The sequence below is a fragment of the Rana temporaria genome, chromosome 11, assembly GCF_905171775.1.
Source record: "Rana temporaria chromosome 11, aRanTem1.1, whole genome shotgun sequence".
Classification (NCBI taxonomy): Eukaryota; Metazoa; Chordata; class Amphibia; order Anura; family Ranidae; genus Rana; species Rana temporaria.
Window position 1 is genome coordinate 80002201 of NC_053499.1, and position 19955 is coordinate 80022155.

Genomic DNA, 19955 nt, shown 5'->3' on the forward strand with positions numbered 1-19955 from the left:
AGGATGCGCAGCGTTTTGAAAGCTCTGATGATGGTACACAGCTAGAGGAAGGCAGTAACGTGAACCCAGAGAGAGGGGGTGCCAAAGAAGGACAGCAATCTGGCAGTCATGTTCCCCCAGCTGCAGCATACTGCCAGGTTTTCTGCAGCGATGAGGAGGGAGGGGATGATGAGGTCACTGACTCCACATGGGTGCCTGATAGAAGAGAGGAGGAGGCAACGAGGCAGGATGGCCTCCAGGGGCCATCTTAAGGGCAGCACACCGACTGCATCACAAACGCAGAACTCTGCATGTGCAGGGCGCTGCTGTCTCTCAGCGTTATTCCAAAAGTTCTTTGGTGTGGGCCTTTTTTGAGACGAGAGCATCAGATCGCATCGTTGCTATTTGCAATTTGCAGCATATGTCTCAAGCGTATCTCGCATGGCCAAAACATCACACCGCTTGGGCACCACATGCTTGACCAGACATATGTCAACATATGCTAGCTTAGCTAAATTGCTAGCACTTCAACTGATGCCTTTTCAGTTGGTAGATTCTGCCCCCTTCCATGAGTTTGTGGAATGTGCCGTATCTCAGTGGCAAGTTCCCAAACGCCACTTTTTCTCACGGATGGCGATTCCGGCTCTCTACCGGCATGTGGAAGACAATGTCCATGCCTCGCTGGACAGGGCGGTCAGTGGTAAGATGCATATTACCGCTGACTCATGGTCCAGCAGGCATGGACAGGGATGTTACCTATCTTTCACGGCACATTGGGTGACTCTGCTGGCAGCTGGGAAGGATGCAGGACAAGTTACCGGGTCCCCAAACCTGTTTTAGGACAATAACTTGCATATTAGCCTTTAAAATTAGCACTTTTGAATTCGAACGCTCGAGTCCCATAGACTTCAATGGGGTTCTAACGTTCGCACAAACGTTCGGTCCGTTTGAAGATTCTGGTGCGAACCGAACAGGGGGTGTTTGGCTCATCCCTAGTGGTCACTGATGGGCACTGATAGGCAGCACTGGTGGGCACTGATAGGTGTCATGAATAGGCGGCACATGGGCACTTATGGGTGTCACTGATGGGCATTGATAGACAGCATTGATGGGCAGCACTGATAGGTGCCACTGATGGGCACTGAAAGCCAGCACTGACTGGCATCACTAATGGGTACTGATTGCTGTCACTGGTGGGCACTGATTGCTGGTACTGGTGGCACTTTAGTGTAATCAGGGCACTGATGATCAGTGCTCTGATTACATGTCTTGTTGTCCCCTGCGAGGAGATGCTGCTGATCGGCTCTCATCGCCACACAATCTGTCAGTGTGAGGCGATGAGAGACGATTACTGGCACTTCCATTTTCTTCCTACATTTGTTATATTATCATATGTACACCGTTGGCTGGGAACTCCTGACTGTGCTAATTGCAGGTGCGTAATAATTACCATGAAGTTGTGGTTGTTCGTGCTCTTTAGATGAACTGTTGTTTGTATCCTTTGGTAAATTAGCCCTAGGGTTTATTTTTAATTAACAATTAGTAAAATCGGGGGCGGAGCCAGCGGCCGGCATGTGAGCAGCGCTGGTCCGGAGCTCTGTGCAAGGCAGAGTAATCCTGCAGACATCCTGGGCGTCAGAGCCGCCGAATTTCACCGCCACGGGTAACCCCCGACTCCTGGACCTGTGCTGCACACTCGGCGATGGTCAAATATGGCCGGGCGCCGATGGAAGTCCCCGGAAAACATCTCCCAAGATGGTGACGGCCATGAGGCTTAGGAGCAGGGACCCAGCTCTGCACAGTCCGATGGCGCTGACTGGCCACCTCTGTCGGATAGCCAGGTAAGCCAGCTGCCCCCCAGAGCTAAGGGTCAGAAGAAGGGATCACTCTGGGCTGGATTGCAGCCACAGGCAGAGGGGGATGAGGTTCCTGACACTGGCGGGGGGAGCCCTTCCTGAAGCAGATCATGGAGGCCATTTGTAAGTGCCAGGCCACGCTGACTGAACATATTGATGGCATTAAGACTGAAATGTTGTTTCTTAAACATGACATGCAGACTATCAGGGAGCGGGCAGGTGAAGCTGAGCAGAGGATAAGTGACCTGGAAGATGTGGTCCGTCCCTTAGAGAACAAACTGCATGATGTCCACTCTGAGGTGGGGGCTCATACTGATAAGTTATGGGACATGGAGGAACGCCAGAGGAGGAACAACATATGCCTGGTGGGCTTCCCTGAGAAGGTGGAAGGTAAGCAGCCTGAAGACTTCCTCGAACTGTGGCTTAAGGACAATATGGCAGACACCACATTCTCCCGTCTATTTGCTATAGAGAGGGCCCACCGTATACCATCGAAACCCCCCCCCCCCGGGCTCCCATCCACGTCCGATGATTGCCCGTATCCTGCATTTCAGAGACCGTGAAAATATCCTCCGTGCAGCTCACACTGTGGGTGATCTACAATTTAATGGGAACAGAATCTCTATTTATCCTGACTTCTCTGCAGCTACGCAGAAACAGAGAGCTAGCTTCCTGCATGTTAAGAAGAGGCTGAGAGATGTGCACATGGCCTACAGTATGATGTACCCGGCAAAGCTTAGAGTGGTCGATGAGGGTAAAGTTTTTTTCTTCACTTCTCCTACAGAGGCTTTGCGATGGTTGGACACTAGGGGGCGCCCTAGCCAAAGAAATGGCAACTGAATGACTATTATGTGCCTGGCCCTTATTATGGGCCCTTTCTGTCTACCTCTTTGCCCTGCAGCAGTTGAATTATTGCGGGTCTATCCCACTCTGCAATCTGCTCTGACGTTTTAGTTCTCCTGGGCTATGCCTTGCCCGGTCCTTCCAGCAATTTGACTGAATTGGTTCTTGTTTTTCTTTTTTCTTTTTCCTTTTTGACTCCGGTCGGATTGCTGCTGCTTGGTTCGTGACTGAGCAGCTCCCCCCCCAGGTCCCCCTCACCCCCTCCCCTCCTCCTCCCCCCGTTTTTGTTTTATTTTTGCCAGTTTCCTAACTGCCCCCCCTTCCCCCCCATCCTCACCCCCCCCTTGCCCCCCTCCCGTGAGGTGATTTTTCTGGGGTCTGGAACAGTGACTCTGTGCCTTTGGCACTGACATAGTGAACTATGTACTCCTTAGGGGGTATTTGTGGACAGGGGGTGGAGACCGTATAACCCCCTGAAGTTTTGTTTTTGTGGTTATGGGATGCAGGCACTCGGCATGTTGGGGCTGTGTGCGGGGTGGGGAATTGTTCAATTTTTGTTGGTTAGGGCCGTGTGCTGCTGTCTCTCTCTTTTTCAATCTCCACAGGTTGCAGGGACCGGTCGGGCTTTGGTCGGCCGGGGAGTTCCTCAGTACACATTACCGATGTGTCCACTCACCGGATGGTGGGTAAGATAACTATACTGTGCTGGAATGTCCGGGGTTTGAATTCAAAGATAAAACGTTCTCTTGTATTTGACTTTTTAAAGAGGTATAAACCCCATATTATGATGCTACAGGAGACGCATCTCCAAGGCTCTAAGGTTCTAGCGTTGAAAAAGGCTAATATTATGAGGGTTATACACGCTGAGTACTCTACCTACTCTAGGGGAGTGGCCATTTTGGTCACTAAGAAGGCGGCTGCGCATGTGTTGCAGGTTAAAACTGATCCGAAGGGGAGGTATGCGGTCCTAGTGTGTCAGTTATTTGGGGTCTGTATGACATACAGACCCCAATTGGTGTGTATATATCCCCCTCCTTTCGCTTTTCAGGTCCTGGAAGAAGTCCTTAGTGCCACAGTACAGGTGGTGCAGGGTCCGCTGCTGCTGTTAGGTGATTTTAATGTGGTGTCGGATGGGGCACTCGACAGGCATGGATGTGCGGCTGGCCCGCGCCCTACTCTTTCCTCCTGGTTGGACAGTTATGCCCTTAAGGATATGTCTGGCGCTGTCGCAACCCTGGGGTCAGGGCATATTCATGCCATTCGGGGTCACATCGGACGCTGTCCAGGATAGATATGCTGCTATCCTCGGTTGATTCTCTCCCCATCATTTCTGAGGTTAGATACCTCCCCAGGGCTCTTTCTGATCACTCTCCCGTGGAGGTCACGCTGACTTTGGATGTGCCCACCGGGAGACGGATGTGGCGTATGAAGACGCAATGGTTAGAGGAGGAATACGTGACAATAAAATGTAAACTAGCTATGGATCAATATTGGACTGAGAATGCCTTGAGCACCTCAGTGTCTACTCAATGGGATGCTTTTAAGGCCACTTTGAGGGGAGTGTTTGTCAGGGAGACACGGGACTTTGCGAAGGCGCTAAACTCAGATGTTAAGCTAGCCGAGCAGCCTGCCGCGGCTGCTGAACGTCTCTATATACAAACCCTGTCCCATACTGCCTACAGCTCATGGCAGGACCTGACAAGAAAGTATAAGCTACTGCTGACTGATCAGACTATGAAACTGCAATTGCAACAGACCAGATCCATTTTTGAGTTTGGTGACAAGAGTGGCAGACTTTTGGCCTTCCTGGCGAGGCCCCTGTATACCCCTACTTCGGTTCTGCAGATTAAGCGCCCTGACGGTAGTTTAGTGAGTGATTCCCAAAGCGTCCTTGCCACATTCCTAAACTTTTATGATACTTTGTATCAATCCCAGTCCTGCTGTTTGGATCAGGAACTTGCTTCCTATCTGGATGGCATGTCTCTGCCGTCCCTGACGTTAGGTGACAGGACCACTCTTGACCAGCCCATCACACCTGAGGAAATAGTTGTTGCCATTGCTTCTTTTAAACCGGGGAAGTCGCCCGGTTTGGACGGCTTCCCGGCGGAGTGGTACCGGCTGCATAAAGAGAGCTTGATCCCCCGTCTTCAGAAGGTGTTTCTAACTGCAGAAAATGACGGTATACTACCGGAATCCATGCGAGAGGCTTTGATTGTGGTGATTCCAAAGCCCGGTAAGGATCATCTGGAATGCGAGTCCTATAGGCCAATCTCGCTGATCAACACTGATGTCAAGGTGCTGGCCAAGATTTTGGCCGGTAGGTTGCAATCGGTGATACTTAAACAAATTCATTCAGATCAAACCGGGTTTATACCGGGGAGGTGTACTCAGATGAATTTGAGGAGGTTATATGTCAATCTACAAATGTCTCACGCCAATTGCGGTAAGCGGGTGGTGGCCTCACTAGATACAAAAAAAGCGTTCGACTCTGTCGAAAGGAACTACCTCTTTGCTTTGCTTCTGAAGCTGGGTCTTGGGCCTCGATTCGTGAGCTGGGTTAGGTTGCTTTATAATGAACCAAAAGCAAGTGTTAGGGTCAATGGACTTATATCGCACTCATTTAAAATTGGCAGGGGAACGAGACAGGGTTGTCCCCTGTCGCCACTTTTGTTTGCTTTGGCCATAGAGCCCCTGGCAGTTAAGCTTAGAGATCAGGCTGACATCAAGGGACTGCTGGTTGGGGACTTGGAGGAACGTGTATCATTATATGCCGATGATATGCTCCTGTACTTGGGTGACCCGGACGTATCCCTGACGGCTGCTTTTTCCTTGATACAGGAGTTTGGAGATTTCTCCGGATTCCGGATCAATTGGTCCAAATCCACGCTCTTTCCTCTAGATCCACAGCCAAATTTGACTCCCCCAACCCAGTACCCACTTAGGGTGACAACCCATTTTAAATACCTGGTAATAAATGTAGAACTAACGGTGGACAGGTTCTCTGAGACAAATTTATGGCCGGTGATTAGAGACTTCAGGGACAGGGTACAGAAATGGAAAGACCTTCCACTTACGTTGTTGGGGAGGGCCAATCTATTTAAAATGATATATCTCCCAAAGTTTTTGTACTTACTCTCTAATGCCCCTTGTACATTCCCAGGAAGACCTTTAAATACATTGACTCCCTGCTGTCCTCCTTTTTGTGGGGAAGTGGGGCTGTTCGGGTGGCGCTGGCTGTGTTGAAACTACCAGTGGGGAGGGGAGGTCTGGCAATACCCGACCTCCGTCTGTACTACTTGGCGTCACAGCTGGTCCAGGCTCACTGGCGTTTGTTTCCTCAGCTGAACAACGCCGCTGTTGCGGTGGAAGCTGCTGCGGCAACCTCCTATGAGACACTGTTGAACTTTTTCTATAGAGGGGAGGCCCCGACGGAGGGTGGAATGACGGTCCTTCGGCCAGCTAGAAAGGTGCTTGAGATCTGTATTAAACATGTTCACGATAGTCCCCTACACTTATCCCCTAATGTCCCTCTGTGGTTCAACCCCAGATTGGCGACCCTCCGCCTGTTGGATGATGAGCATAGATGGGCCAAATTTGGCCTAGTATATCTCCATCAATTATTTGATAGGGGGAATTTAAGACTTTCACGCATCTAAGGAGGGAGCTGGGTGTGCCTGAAACATGGATGTTCCATTACACTAGGCTGAAGCATGCCGTTCGTGCTCAGTTTGGTGAGGGACCCGTTGTTTTGGAAAACACTAAGCTGGAGTCTCTGCTGCTGAAGCCTGAACACACTAAACTGATCTCCACTTATTATGCTGTGCTAATGGGAAGGAAACAGCCAAGGGAAGAAAGGGCAAGACTTAGGTGGACAGCTATAATCCCTGAATTGACTGAATCCCACTGGGAGGAGGTTCTAATATCCTATCTCCCTACGGTGATCTCCGCTAGGGACAAACTGATACAACTGAGGTACCTGCACCAAATGTACTATACACCACACAGATTATATAGGATGGGCAGAAGAGATTACCCTGTTTGTCATAAGTGTCTGGTGGCAGAAGGCACCTTTATTCATATAGTGTGGGAATGTGACAGGATCCGTCCATTATGGTCGCAGGTTACACAGTTTATTGCAGATACTTTTGGTCTCCCAAATATATGTAGTCCACGTTTGTGCCTTTTAGGCATTATAGAAGATGACGTAATGAGTAATAATATGCGAATATTTTTGAGGCTGCTCTTTTACTATGTCAGAAAGCTAATTGTCCTGAATTGGGTGAAGAGGGAGTGTCTCACTCTATTTGCCTGGAAGGGGTTGGCCAACACTAATGTCACGATGTATAAAATGACCTATGAAGCAAGAGGAAGTAAGAAAAAATTCTATGGCGTATGGGGTAGATTGATTGATTGATTGATTTAATGGATTTGTAATGCGCCAAATACTGACCCGTCAGGGAAGCGTCTAAGCGCAGAAGACATACCTGCAAATAGATAAATCAAGTCAGGGAAAGGAAATAGAAGGAAAAGAAAAAAGGAGAGCACAAAAAAGCAAACTACCAAGGAACAACAGGGAAAACTAACGTGACTCAGCCTGCTTTTCCCTCAAAAAAACAAGTTTTTATCCTTTTACGAAAGGCCATAATGGAGGGGAGAGACCGGATAGAAACAGGGAGACTATTCCATAGGGCCGTTGCTCTCACAGAAAAGCGTCTACCCCCGAAGGTAAGCAGGCGAGCAGATGGACAAGTGACGAGACCAGCTGTAAGTGATCTAAGTCCTCGTGCAGGGGTGTATCGCGTTATCAAGGAATTCAGGTATTGTGGGCCCGTCCCATGATAAGCGCGATAGGCGAGACAGAGAGCCTTAAACTCAATGCGATCTACCACAGTGAGCCAGTGCAGTGATCGCAGGGTGGGGGTAATATGCTCCCGCCTATTTAAGCCAGAGATTAGTCTAGCGGCCTGGTTCTGGACGAGCTGGATTTTCCTCAGCCACTTTAGAGGCATACCCAAATACACAATATTGTTGAAGTCAATCCGGGAGTTGACGAGAGATTGAACCAAGACTTTCCGGTGGTACTGAGAAAACAAATTTTTGACCTTTCTCAAACACCTGATGTAATACAGTGCATTGCGGATACATTGATTGACTTGGGGTATCCAATTCAGATTACAGTCAAAAATTGTCCCCAGGACGCGGACTTGATTCACTGGAACCGGACACGGCCCAAGGCTCGTGGGCCATTTTCCCAAAAAGACAGCTGGATCAATACGTCCAGAGATGAGAATTTCTGTCTTTTTAGCATTTAGACTAAGGGAATTGCGATCCATCCATTGTTTGATGTCTAATAGACAGGAAGCAAGCTGCAGGCCAGGAGCAGGTTTGGATAGGCTGTCAACGACCAACTGGACATCGTCTGCGTACAACCGATTAAACACTGCATGGGTGTCCAGCAGACTCGCAAGTGGCCGAAGATACACATTAAACAGCCATGGTGACAGGGCAGAGCCCTGAGGCACCCCACAACTCAGGGTGCTGATGGCAGATAGGAAAGGACCGGTTTTAACCTGAAAGGTCCTGTGGGTGAGAAAGTCTGAAAGCCAATGTGAAGCGGAGCCGGTAATGTGATGGGTTGACTCCATGGACACCAATCCTGGAGAGACGTAAGGGACTGTTGGTTTTGACTGAAATATGTAACATCCATTGTGAACATGATGTTGAGAGAACTGTGGGGATTGGAGGGACGGCAGCATGTGGCACACAAGTGGGGTTTTTCCTGTTCTTTTTTTTTGTGGGATTCTTTTTTTTTTTTTGTTTTATTTTCTTTACTCTGTTATCTATTCTTTGGTGGCTACACCGCACTATGTCACTTTATCATAAGTATGGACCAATGTACTACTTAACGATTATTAGACAGAAGTGCGAGATTTAGTTGTAGCTGCGAGTTTATAAAACATAAAAAGCTGTATGAATATGTACTACTATTTTTGTACCTTATACGCACTGTCGTTTCCTGTGAATGTGTTTACGGCTAATAAAAACCTTTAAAAAAATAAAATAAAAAAAACAATTAGTAAAATCCATAAGAGAAGAGATGGGGGAGCGGGAGGGACTTTGTGATACCCACAGGATATAAGACACATATAGCAATAAAATCAAGTATTTATTGAAATATTTATTAAAATAACTCCAAAAAGAACAATGTAGGGGAAAGTAAAAAAAAAATTAAAATCACATGTCCATAAAAATATCACATATCATTTAAATAGAAAGTGTCAGTAAGCCATGAGACATGGTGTAGTCATTTTGATTGCATAGGTCCAGAGCCCCAACTCGTTTCAATGAATTTGGTTTTCCTCAGGGGGGTGACAGATGTTAACATATTAGAAGGATCTCTAAAATACTTATAAAAGTCAGTGTATAAAGGAAAGGGTGCAAAAATCAGTTCAGCGTGTCAAAAACTGTTAAAAGACTATCAAAGTGCACTTACATAATCATAATTCACAAACATCCCATATTATGCTGGAGGTCCACAAAGAAAGAGGACAAGAATGCCGTGCACTGGAAATCATGAGGTCATTAATTAGTGAATTAGCGCTAATTAATGCTAAAACAATATTCACTATAGCGCTGGTGAAAAAATACTCCCAAAATGTAATTTACTATAGCTCCCTGAAAACAAATAGCGCCAAAACCATTACTCTGCTAAAACCTGGAGTAATGCACATGGAAATAATGTTTAGAGCATGAAATGATTGCCTAAATGGTACTGAAATATGCACTACAGTATATTGTTTAAAGATAATCTGCATTTTGAGGGGCGTATCAACTTCTGCAATGTGAGCAGTGTTTCTTCTGAGCTCCGGGCCGCACTAAAATCCTACACTATCCTGTGCTGCCACATACCCCAGTTTCTTTGCAAAAAGTACCTGGATGGGTAGGGGAACATCTGTGGTACACGAAAATGGTCAAATACGGCCCGAGCCTAGACCTGTCGCGTGTCAGAGAGACTCGCCCACAAGGCTAGCCAAGTTGGTGCCCAACATCAAGAGGAGAGGCAGTGGGCAGCTTCCCCTGATAATCAACACTGGGCTGAGAGTGAGGCAGAATGGATGGATGCTACAGACCTCCTGGCAATCCTGGTTCCATCCTTGGATGAGAGGGCTTCAGGCTCTGCTTCTCAGGTAGGAGAGCCGTCACTGTCCCAAATAATGGCAACCATTAAAAGCTGCCATGCATCCCTGTTGACACAAATTGAGACCATAACGTTGGACTTTGCCTTGCTGAAGGATAATGTCCGCAAAGTGAGGGAACGGGTCACCACTGCTGAACAGCGGATCAGTGCGGTGGAAGATGACTTAACCATGCTCATGATATTGGTGCGGGAAGTGGCAGCGGACCACAAGTCCCAGCAATCCAAAATCAGGGACATTGAGGACAGACTCCACAGAAACAACTTGCGTTTCCTAGGATTCCCGGCGGGCACAGAGGGGAAACATCCAGAAGAATTCCTCTTGTCCTGACTCAAAAAGACATTTGGAGCTGAATCCTTCTCCCATTTGTTTGCTATTGAAAGGGTGCATCGTGGGGGCGTGGCTACCGCGCGGCTGTATGGACGTGTGATCGCGCTGCTCCGTCCAAGGGAACCTAGCACTTAGCTACAGCGGCGGATATTCCGCCCATTACTGAAAAAGAGAAGTTCCCCAATGGGTCTATAGGCAGCGGATGAGACAGTAAAAGTGTGTATAATAAGTATTTATTCCGAGATTTCTCGGGTAGCAACAATGAGTAAAAAATTACATTACATATGAACCAATTACAGATTAAAAGTCACATTCCTTATTGAGGAGAGTCACAATCCTTGATACAATATAAGTAAAAGTAAGTAATGATACATATTACAGCTTCACATGATACAGTGTTGAGCCCCAACGCGTTTCGACCAATAGGGTCTCTTCAGGGGGACAGGATTTCTGGGAAATAATAATTACATGGATTAAAACATTAGATGAAAGGACACATGTCAACATACATCACAGTTGAATTAACCATCATATTAAATTGACCATATTGTTATAATTACCACTGGATCAAGGAGTCAGTAGTTTGTGATGCCGCTGGATAATCGGGAAGGGCACAGATTGCCCCCGTCCACCCCAGGGGGAAGGGCCCACCCTGGAGAACTTACAAGGAGCCACATTAAGATCGCCCCCGGAGGGCGAACGAGGGGCAGATGCCTACAAAAGAAACACCCAGAATACCCATAATTAATAAAATGTGTGGGTAGATAGATGCAGAAGGTAGCTGTTGGAAAGACAGCTAAGCCTATAACTGCATATGTAAGGAGTAATAGAGTATAAAGGGGCTAAGCAAAGGATATTTGCTGAAATAATGGATAAAGATCAGAGCATCCGTAGTTGTCAAGGTAAATAGGTATAAGCGTAAAGAAGGTATGTATATTTATGTATATAGAATTTATGAGTATGCGGATAAATAAATAAGTGGAAGTAAGTGTGTGGAATATGTAATTGCCAATTAGGGGCAATGACAGTGATAAGTGATGTCTAAGTATGATGAATGCCAAAAAGAGATTAGTGAGTGAAAAGGTATTTTGTTGAAAACAAAATGTGATAATGAAAATTAAATAAAGGATGAAAGTGAAGGATATTGGGATATGTCCCCATGGGGAGTGGGTGATTTAGTGTAGGAAAGTGCAGATAATTAGGTATAAAAGTATATATATGTATATATGCATGAATTAGGATGTATAAAGAAAAAACAAAAACCAAAAACCAATTTGTGGTAGTGGTTACCTGGAAAGGTGGTTGATGTAGAATGTATCCATATGAGCCTAAAGTGCAATGTGCACTAGAGGAGGGACAGGATGCCTGAAGCAGGGCAGGGGTGCGGTAGCATCTAGCCTGCCCAGCGTTGTATCTAGGAATAATGCCAAAAGTGACTGCTCCTTTATATTTGCCCAGGGGGTGTGGTGATCGCATTGATCACATGTAGGCTGCTCCGCCAACAACGTCCCAATCTCCCAACCGGAGGCGTTCCGGCCGTCAGGATGGCGGCCCACGTGTGGCTCCCCCGGCGTCCCCGAGGGGCCAAACCGCCCCGACCATTGCCGTCCCCCCGCCGCAGCCGCGCAACGTAATGACGCAGCATGCACGCGACCCGCGCATGCGCGCCACGCCAGAGGCAGCGCCGGGAGGACTCATAGGACGCCGCCGGCGGGGCGGGGCCCACACAATGCCCGATGGAAAACTGGGCACTATGCGGATAGGTGAAGAGGAGGGAAGGGAGGCGCGCACTACTCCCCCCCACCCCAAAACATACATCCCACCCCGCCGTGAAGCACCCAAGGATAGGGCCCCTCCCCCCTTGAGAAGGGGCCGGGCAGGGACAGCCGCGCCCCCCGAGGTCCAACACGGCCATGACAGGGAGGTGTATCAGTAACCATATATCAAAACTCAGTATGTTGAATGATAAATACTATATGGGGTGGAAAATGTATACACATATGCAGTGTGTTGATCCCAGGAGTGGAACTCCTTACGAGGAAATCTGGGACTGATGGGCAATTGACCATGGGCAAATATTTGCACATGCTGCGCAACAGGAATATAATGCAATGATTCCAAGTGCGAGCAGGAGGGGGATGTAAGGGTCTAATCCCCCAAAAGAGAAGGTATATGACCTTCTGGGCTCCTAATGCATAGGATTAACCCATTGCCCACTAGAGATGTGAACCACTAGTGGGGGATAGAGGAGTTCACAAACCACCTGGGAAGACACGCCGCAAGTGTCTTATCTCTGTGTGTCAAAAAATGGGGAGGGGTGTTTAACCACCCAAAATGTACGAAGAAAAGGAAGGGACACAAAATGATAGAGATGAAGGAGCTGCTAACCCTAAAATTGCATGAAAAAGAGAAGTTCCCCAATGGGTCTATAGGCTGCGGATGAGACAGTAAAAGTGTGTATAATAAGTATTTATTCCGAGATTTCTCGGGTAGCAACAATGAGTAAAAAATTACATTACATATGAACCAATTACAGATTAAAAGTCACATTCCTTATTGAGGAGAGTCACAATCCTTGATACAATAACCACTACCACAATAACCACTACCACAAATTGGTTTTTGTTTTTTCTTTATACATCCTAATTCACGCATATATACATATATATACTTTTATACCTAATAATCTGCACTTTCCTACACTAAATCACCCACTCCCCATGGGGACATGTCCCAATATCCTTCACTTTCATCCTATATTTAATTTTCATTATCACATTTTGTTTTTAACAAAATACCTTTTCACTCACTAATCTCTTTTTGGCATTCATCATACTTAGACATCACTTATCACTGTCATTGCCCCTAATTGGCAATTACATATTCCACACACTTATTTCCACTTATTTATTTATCCGCATACTCATAAATTCTATATACATAAATATACATACCTTCTTTACGCTTATACCTATTTACCTTGACAACTACGGATGCTCTGATCTTTATCCATTATTTCAGCAACTATCCTTTGCTTAGCCCCTTTATACCCTATTACTCCTTACATATGCAGTTATAGGCTTAGCTGTCTTTCCAACAGCTACCTTCTGCATCTATCTACCCACACATTTTATTAATTATGGGCATTCTGGGTGTTTCTTTTGTAGGCATCTGCCCCTCGTTCGCCCTCCGGGGGCGATCTTAATGTGGCTCCTTGTAAGTTCTCCAGGGTGGGCCCTTCCTCCTGGGGTGGACGGGGGCAATCTGTGCCCTTCCCGATTATCCAGCGGCATCACAAACTACTGACTCCTTGATCCAGTGGTAATTATAACAATATGGTCAATTTAATATGATGGTTAATTCAACTGTGATGTATGTTGACATGTGTCCTTTCATCTAATGTTTGAATCCATGTAATTATTATTTCCCAGAAATCCTGTCCCCCTGAAGAGACCCTATTGGTCGAAACGCGTTGGGGCTCAACACTGTATCATGTGAAGCTGTAATATGTATCATTACTTACTTTTACTTATATTGTATCAAGGATTGTGACTCTCCTCAATAAGGAATGTGACTTTTAATCTGTAATTGGTTCATATGTAATGTAATTTTTTACTCATTGTTGCTACCCGAGAAATCTCGGAATAAATACTTATTATACACACTTTTACTGTCTCATCCGCTGCCTATAGACCCATTGGGGAACTTCTCTTTTTCATGCAATTTTAGGGTTAGCAGCTCCTTCATCTCTATCATTTTGTGTCCCTTCCTTTTATTCCGCCCATCACTTGCCCCATTCTCGCCGGAGGGTTCGGAGACACGGGTGGCATGACCCGTAAGCGAAAAGAGGGGTCCCAGCCCCGGAAATTGGAAGAATTCTATCCTCCCAAAAGCCGCGGCCTAAAACAAGATGGCGCCGGCCTGTAGGATGCATCCCCTACCTCACCCTGCAGCTCCCGATCAACGGCCTCGAGCCCGGTGATGCATCCAGGCACCACACAGCACTCTCCGGGCGGATCGTCCCTGGCTGACAGGAGCCCTGCCAAATCTAAGCCTCGCCTGGAGGCGAACATCAGTCAGGTGAGGCCCTGGAAGACACGAGGGAGCTAATTGACCCCTTCACTGCCTTCCCCACCTCAGGGAAGGCAGTGTCTGACACTACGTTAAAAGACATGCTTGTCTCCCTCAGGAGCTCCATGCATGCTGACATGCTGCAGTGCATGAGGAATTTTAAAGCAGATGTAGGTGAGCTGGGGGAGAGAATCACCCACGTAGAAGAAAAACTAGGAGAATTTGCATCCTCCCACAACTCACTGATTGATGCCCACTCTGAACATGATACTGAAATAGCCTGGCTGAGGGCAAAGGTTGCTGACCTCGAGGACAGGTCAAGGCGTAATAATGTTAAGCTAAGGGGGGTCCCTGAAACAGTGCTCCCCGCCCAGCTACAGAAATTTGCCAGAGGCCTGTTGCAGCAGATCCTCCCTGATGTCTCTGAGTCAGAGCTGCAGATTGACAGAATCCACAGACTTGTTAAAAGCAGAAAAATAAAAACAGCCCGCACAGAGCATGTAAATAGTCCTGCAGCAGCGCTGCAAACCCCTGGTTTGGAAAAAGATAAAAGCTGTGTGGGATGACTCGATCAGATGTAGTTTAGGTATGTGCTCCAATCACCAAAAGGCATTCACCACGTGGGGGGATATGGGGTCCCCTTCGGGGGAAACACTCACCAGATGGTTTCTTTATACTCGCATTTCCATATAAATCACCTCACGTATCACCTTCAGATGTTTGGAAACTGCATACCCCTCTCCTATCTTGATCACCGTTATTGTATTCACTTTCCGGGTGTAGTGTCCGCAGATGTATGAGGAAATGAAAAAACCATATGGTGCAATATCGTTTTTGAATATTTAATGTTACCCCAAAAACAGATATACAATGGTCCCCTCATAAAAACGTGCGTACCAAAAAATACATTAAATCAGGCATATAAAGGTTTCTTTAGCATTTCTCACTGTTAGGTGTAGACCCCTGAAGACCGCTCTATAGGCTTTCCTGTGGCTGTCACTTCCTGGTTTCTCCCACAGTGGAACGCAAACGTCACTTCCGGTCGGGTGCTGGATAGCAACGCTCTGACGTTTCGTCCGTTCGGACTTTTTCCAAGAGCGTGCTATTCCTCTGCACCCGCCGGAGTTATATTGTGTGGTGCTACACGCCCACCTGTGACGATACTATAGATGGGAGTAGCCCTCCATCCATGCATCACTTAATCCTCACTCCGAGCGCCGCGCTAAGTCACGCCCCCCGGAGAGGAGGAGGTCACTCGGGCTTGTTTTGTTGTTGTACTCCGCTCGCTGACATACACTGTTGCCACCATAGGGCTGTCAGATGGGTTTACGTCCGCGTGCGGCCATACATGCACTATTTATTTCATATTTGGGCTCTGTACCTGTGAAAGCTGTGAAATATGTATATAGCCCAGTGGTCTGAAGTGTTACTTCTTATACTAGTATATATTAATAAACACACATTGTAGCCCGTACATTGTGCTACAATAGGATCAATATACCCTTTGTGTCACAACACAATGTGCTGCAATTTTAATGGGACTATACATGAGTGGCTGACTAGCTCATTCATAGACATTGGTTCTTACATACTCAGCAGAGCCAAAGTCCATTAGGAAAAAACAGAAAATGTATAAGAATCGGGTGTTAAATATAAATAGATTTAAGACACTATGTGTACATACATAAATAAATGTATGTACACATCACACGTGTATAAAACTACCCTAACTACACACCTATGGATAACTATAAAATCCATTCATATTAAAATAAGAATATAAAAAAATCTTACTATAAAAATATATAAACATTATTACAGCACAAATTAAAAAACACAGATTATATAGAAATGTAGAAAAAAATAAATAGAAATATAAATATATAAATACATATTCCTATGTCATCACAGAGACATGGCTAAAATTATTCTATGCATTATACACAGATATATTTATGGAGATTAGATAAGGTGTGTTGTGCAAATATCAGAAAACCACATCCCAACCCTGATCACATACGTTGCTGGGGGAAGAGACCTATTATCCCATGTGTTTGGTATCACTCCACCGTGTATTGTCTCCCATAATAGTATGATGGGCTTGGTTTTCTTTACCCCCCAGGGGCCATTTCTGGTTGATGATTGAACACCCACCCTTGTACAATAGTGGTCATATTTCGTTATTTGTTAGATGGGTGTGGATAATATTTACACTAATCTTTTCTTGATGGCATTTATATTGTGTAACCACTTTCATCCTATTACTTAGGCTGGCATTCAGGCCCTGGTTCAGATGGTCATTGTTAGGTGTCACTGATGAAACAATTGATATCGAGTTCCACATTGAGTCCTTTAGGCACCAAGACGTCAGTCAGGAAAATCCAATGAGTTTCTCTTTTGGACAACTCGCGTACTCTGTGGGAGCCCCTCCAATGTGCTTCCACTTGTTCAATGCCCCAGAATTCCAGGCCCGATGGGTCTTGATTATGTTTGATTTTGAAATGGAGGGATACATTGTGATCCACATTTCCCAGGTAGATGTTCTTTATGTGTTCCCCTATCCTAATTTTTAGTTTCCTTTTTGTGCGACCAATGTAGAGTAAACCGCATGGGCACCTTAATGCATATACCACATGAGTACTATTGCAGGTGATAAAATGTTTTATTTCAAAATCTTGCTGGTTCGACGGTGATGTGAAATGATCTAAATTCCTCTGTAATTTTCTCACCTCTTTGCAAGGCTTGCATTTTCTGCACGAGAAAAAAACGTTCTTATTCCAAAAACTTTGAGGTTTTTCTGGGAGATCTAAGATTTTCTTCACTATGGTGTCACCATATGCAGATGCCTTTCTATAAATAAATTGGGGTTTCTGTGGTATTACAGGTCCTATTTTCTTATCTAACGACAGAATGTGCCAATGCTTCGTGAAAATGGATTCCACCTCTTTATATTGACTGTGGAATTGGGAAATAAATCCCCATTCATTGGGATTTGACTCTTGAACTTCCTGTATATTTCCAACATTCTTTTCTTCTAGACATTTATTTCTCGGTATCATTCCCACCTCCTCCACGATTGTGTCTAAAAAATTAGGGTTATATCCCTTAGCTTTAAATCTTTCTGTGAGGATTCTTGATTGGTTGAGGAAGTTGTTGGTTTCTGAGCAGTTCCGTCTGACCCGCATTATCTGCCCCTTTGGGATGTTTTTTAACCATCTTGGGTGGTGTCCACTGGTTGTTGGCAGGTAACTGTTTCTGTCCGTTTGTTTAAAATAGACCATAGTTTCCAATTTGTTATTTTTCCGATAAATAGTTACATCTAAAAAATTGATTGTGTCATGATGCCATTCCGATGTAAGCCTGATGTTGTTGTTATTATTATTTAAAATACTTAAAAACATATTTAAAGATTCTTCTGTTCCCGCCCAAATAAAAAACAGATCGTCGATAAAACGTTTATAAAAAATTAACTCGGCTTTTCTTTCTTTAAAAATGGATTTATCTTCCCACTCGGCCATGAACAAATTCGCAATGCTCGGGGCGAACTTTGCTCCCATTGCGACACCGCGTTTTTGAGTGTAGAATTTGTTCCCAAACCAAAAATAATTATGTGATAAACAAAAATTTAATGCGTGGCCTATAAAGACTTTTTGATTATGTGGAAGATCATCCCTTTGACTTAGAGCCCAATTGAGGGCTAAAGTGGCATCATCATGTTGAATTATGGAATATAGTGAGGACACATCTGCTGTTACTAATAGCACTTGCTGATTTTCAATTAAAGTGACGTTGTGCAAACAATTTAGAAAATCCTTTGTATCTTTCAAATAGGATCTTGTCGATTTCACACTCTTCTGCAAAAATTTGTCAAGATATTGGCCCATTCTGGACGATATAGAGTCTATGCTGTTCACAATTGGGCGTGCTGGTGGATTAACCGGGTCCTTATGTATCTTTGGCAGGGTGTAGATCGTCGGTATTTTGCTACTCGCTGGTAATAGATACATTTTTTCTTTCGTCGACAATACTCCTGAAGATGAGCCAATTTGTATTAATATTTCTAATTGGTTTCTATATGATTGTGTTGGATCATGTTCTAACAAACCGTATGTGTTTTGGTCTGATAGCATGTCCTCAATCTGATTTTGATAATACTCTTTGGATAGTATCACGACTCCTCCTCCTTTGTCAGCAGATCTCACTACTATATCTTTCCTTTTCTCTAACAGTTTAATACCATCATTTATGTGTTGAGCACTCACATTCTTTTTGGGCTTCAATTGATTCAGATCTCGCAGAACTAATCCTTTAAATACCTCAATTTGATGGTTGGGGTTGTTCGGTGGGTTAAACAGAGATTTGTTTTTTAAGCCACTATTAATCACTCCTTGATGGTTATTAATGGGTGCTCTCTGTGTGTTTAAGCCCACAAAATATTTTTTTATATTTAGTTTCCTAATATATTTATGTACATCTATGTACACGTCAAACTTATTTATCGTTTTTTTCTTACCACATTTGAGCCCCATATTCAAAATATTTAACTCTTTGTGCGTCAATTCCACTTTGCTCAGATTGAAGATCCCATCTGCTACTGGTGTCGACTTCTTTTCCTGGATCCTCCTTCCTGCCCTGCATCCTCTTGTGTTGGGTTTCTTAGTTGGGGGTGCTGGGTTTGTTCTCTGGTCCAATAGGTTTGTGGTTGTTGTGGTCTCCATTCTTGTTCTCTGTATTGTTGTGGTGGGTACTGTTGAGGCCTCCCCCTGGGATGTGGGTAACCTCTCCCTCTCCTCTGCGACCCTCCTCCCCTCCCTAAAAAAGGACGTGGTGGGGGCGCGTCATTATTCTGTTGCGTATTTAGAGGTTGATAATAATTATAAATAGGGGTTGGATAAGGTATTGGTTGTTGGTTGTGGTTTGATCCTCTACCTCTTGTTCCTCTGGGTTTTCCCCTGCCCCTTCTTATAGGTGTGGAGAATTGAGCTGGGGAATCAATCACTATCTCTTCTTCACTTATGTTCTCTTGTCTTCTTTCTGGCTGTGACTGTGTGGTGTCACCCACATTGATTACTGTTTCGTCATCTGCCAGTTTGATAATTAAATTTAATTTGTCTGGTAAAGTTGATTGCCATGCATATAAATTATTGGTGGTATAATCATTCATGTCTCTGTGATATTTCTTAATCTTCTTTTTTTGTGTGTCCTTATCTACTTTTTCCAATCTTTTATTGGTTCTAGTATTGAAGTCAATGATGGGTTGAGTGTCCTTGATTGGATCTAATTGTGCCTGTAATTCATTAATTTTATTCTCTAACATTTTCATTTTGCGTTTTTTCCTTAATAGTATAAGATCCTGAAGCTTAGCGGATACCCCATTAAAAAAATCAAACCATTCACGAATGGAATTGGCATCATCCAATCCATCTTGGGGGGTAATTTCCCATCTCAGACTTCTAATGGTGATTTTGTCCTTCACATATTGTTCCAGAGTGCATATGTCCCACCAGGTTCTCACTTGTCTCTCTAATGTGTTACCTAGTGCTGACATTGCCCCATTATAGTTCACCTGACTGGCGGTTGGTCCACTAGCTGTAAATAAAGTGTTCATATCTAGATTTCTATTGCTTAAAAATTTGAGGGCATCCATAGCTGCTGGGTAAATGGATAAAACAACGTATAT

The 19955-nt window shown here is 45.0% G+C and overlaps 2 long non-coding RNA genes across 2 annotated transcripts; one reads left to right on the plus strand and one right to left on the minus strand.

Moving 5' to 3' along the window:
• Positions 1 to 10426: 10426 nt before the first annotated feature.
• On the minus strand, positions 10427 to 10944 carry LOC120916911. The gene is made up of 2 exons (XR_005744128.1): positions 10765 to 10944; positions 10427 to 10654 (listed from the first exon to the last, which is right to left on the minus strand). It is a non-coding gene; the product is annotated as an uncharacterized LOC120916911 (long non-coding RNA).
• Positions 10945 to 13447: 2503 nt separating this feature from the next.
• Positions 13448 to 13863, plus strand: LOC120916912. Its single transcript, XR_005744129.1, has 2 exons — positions 13448 to 13525; positions 13636 to 13863. It is a non-coding gene; the product is annotated as an uncharacterized LOC120916912 (long non-coding RNA).
• The last annotated feature ends 6092 nt before the right edge of the window (positions 13864 to 19955 follow it).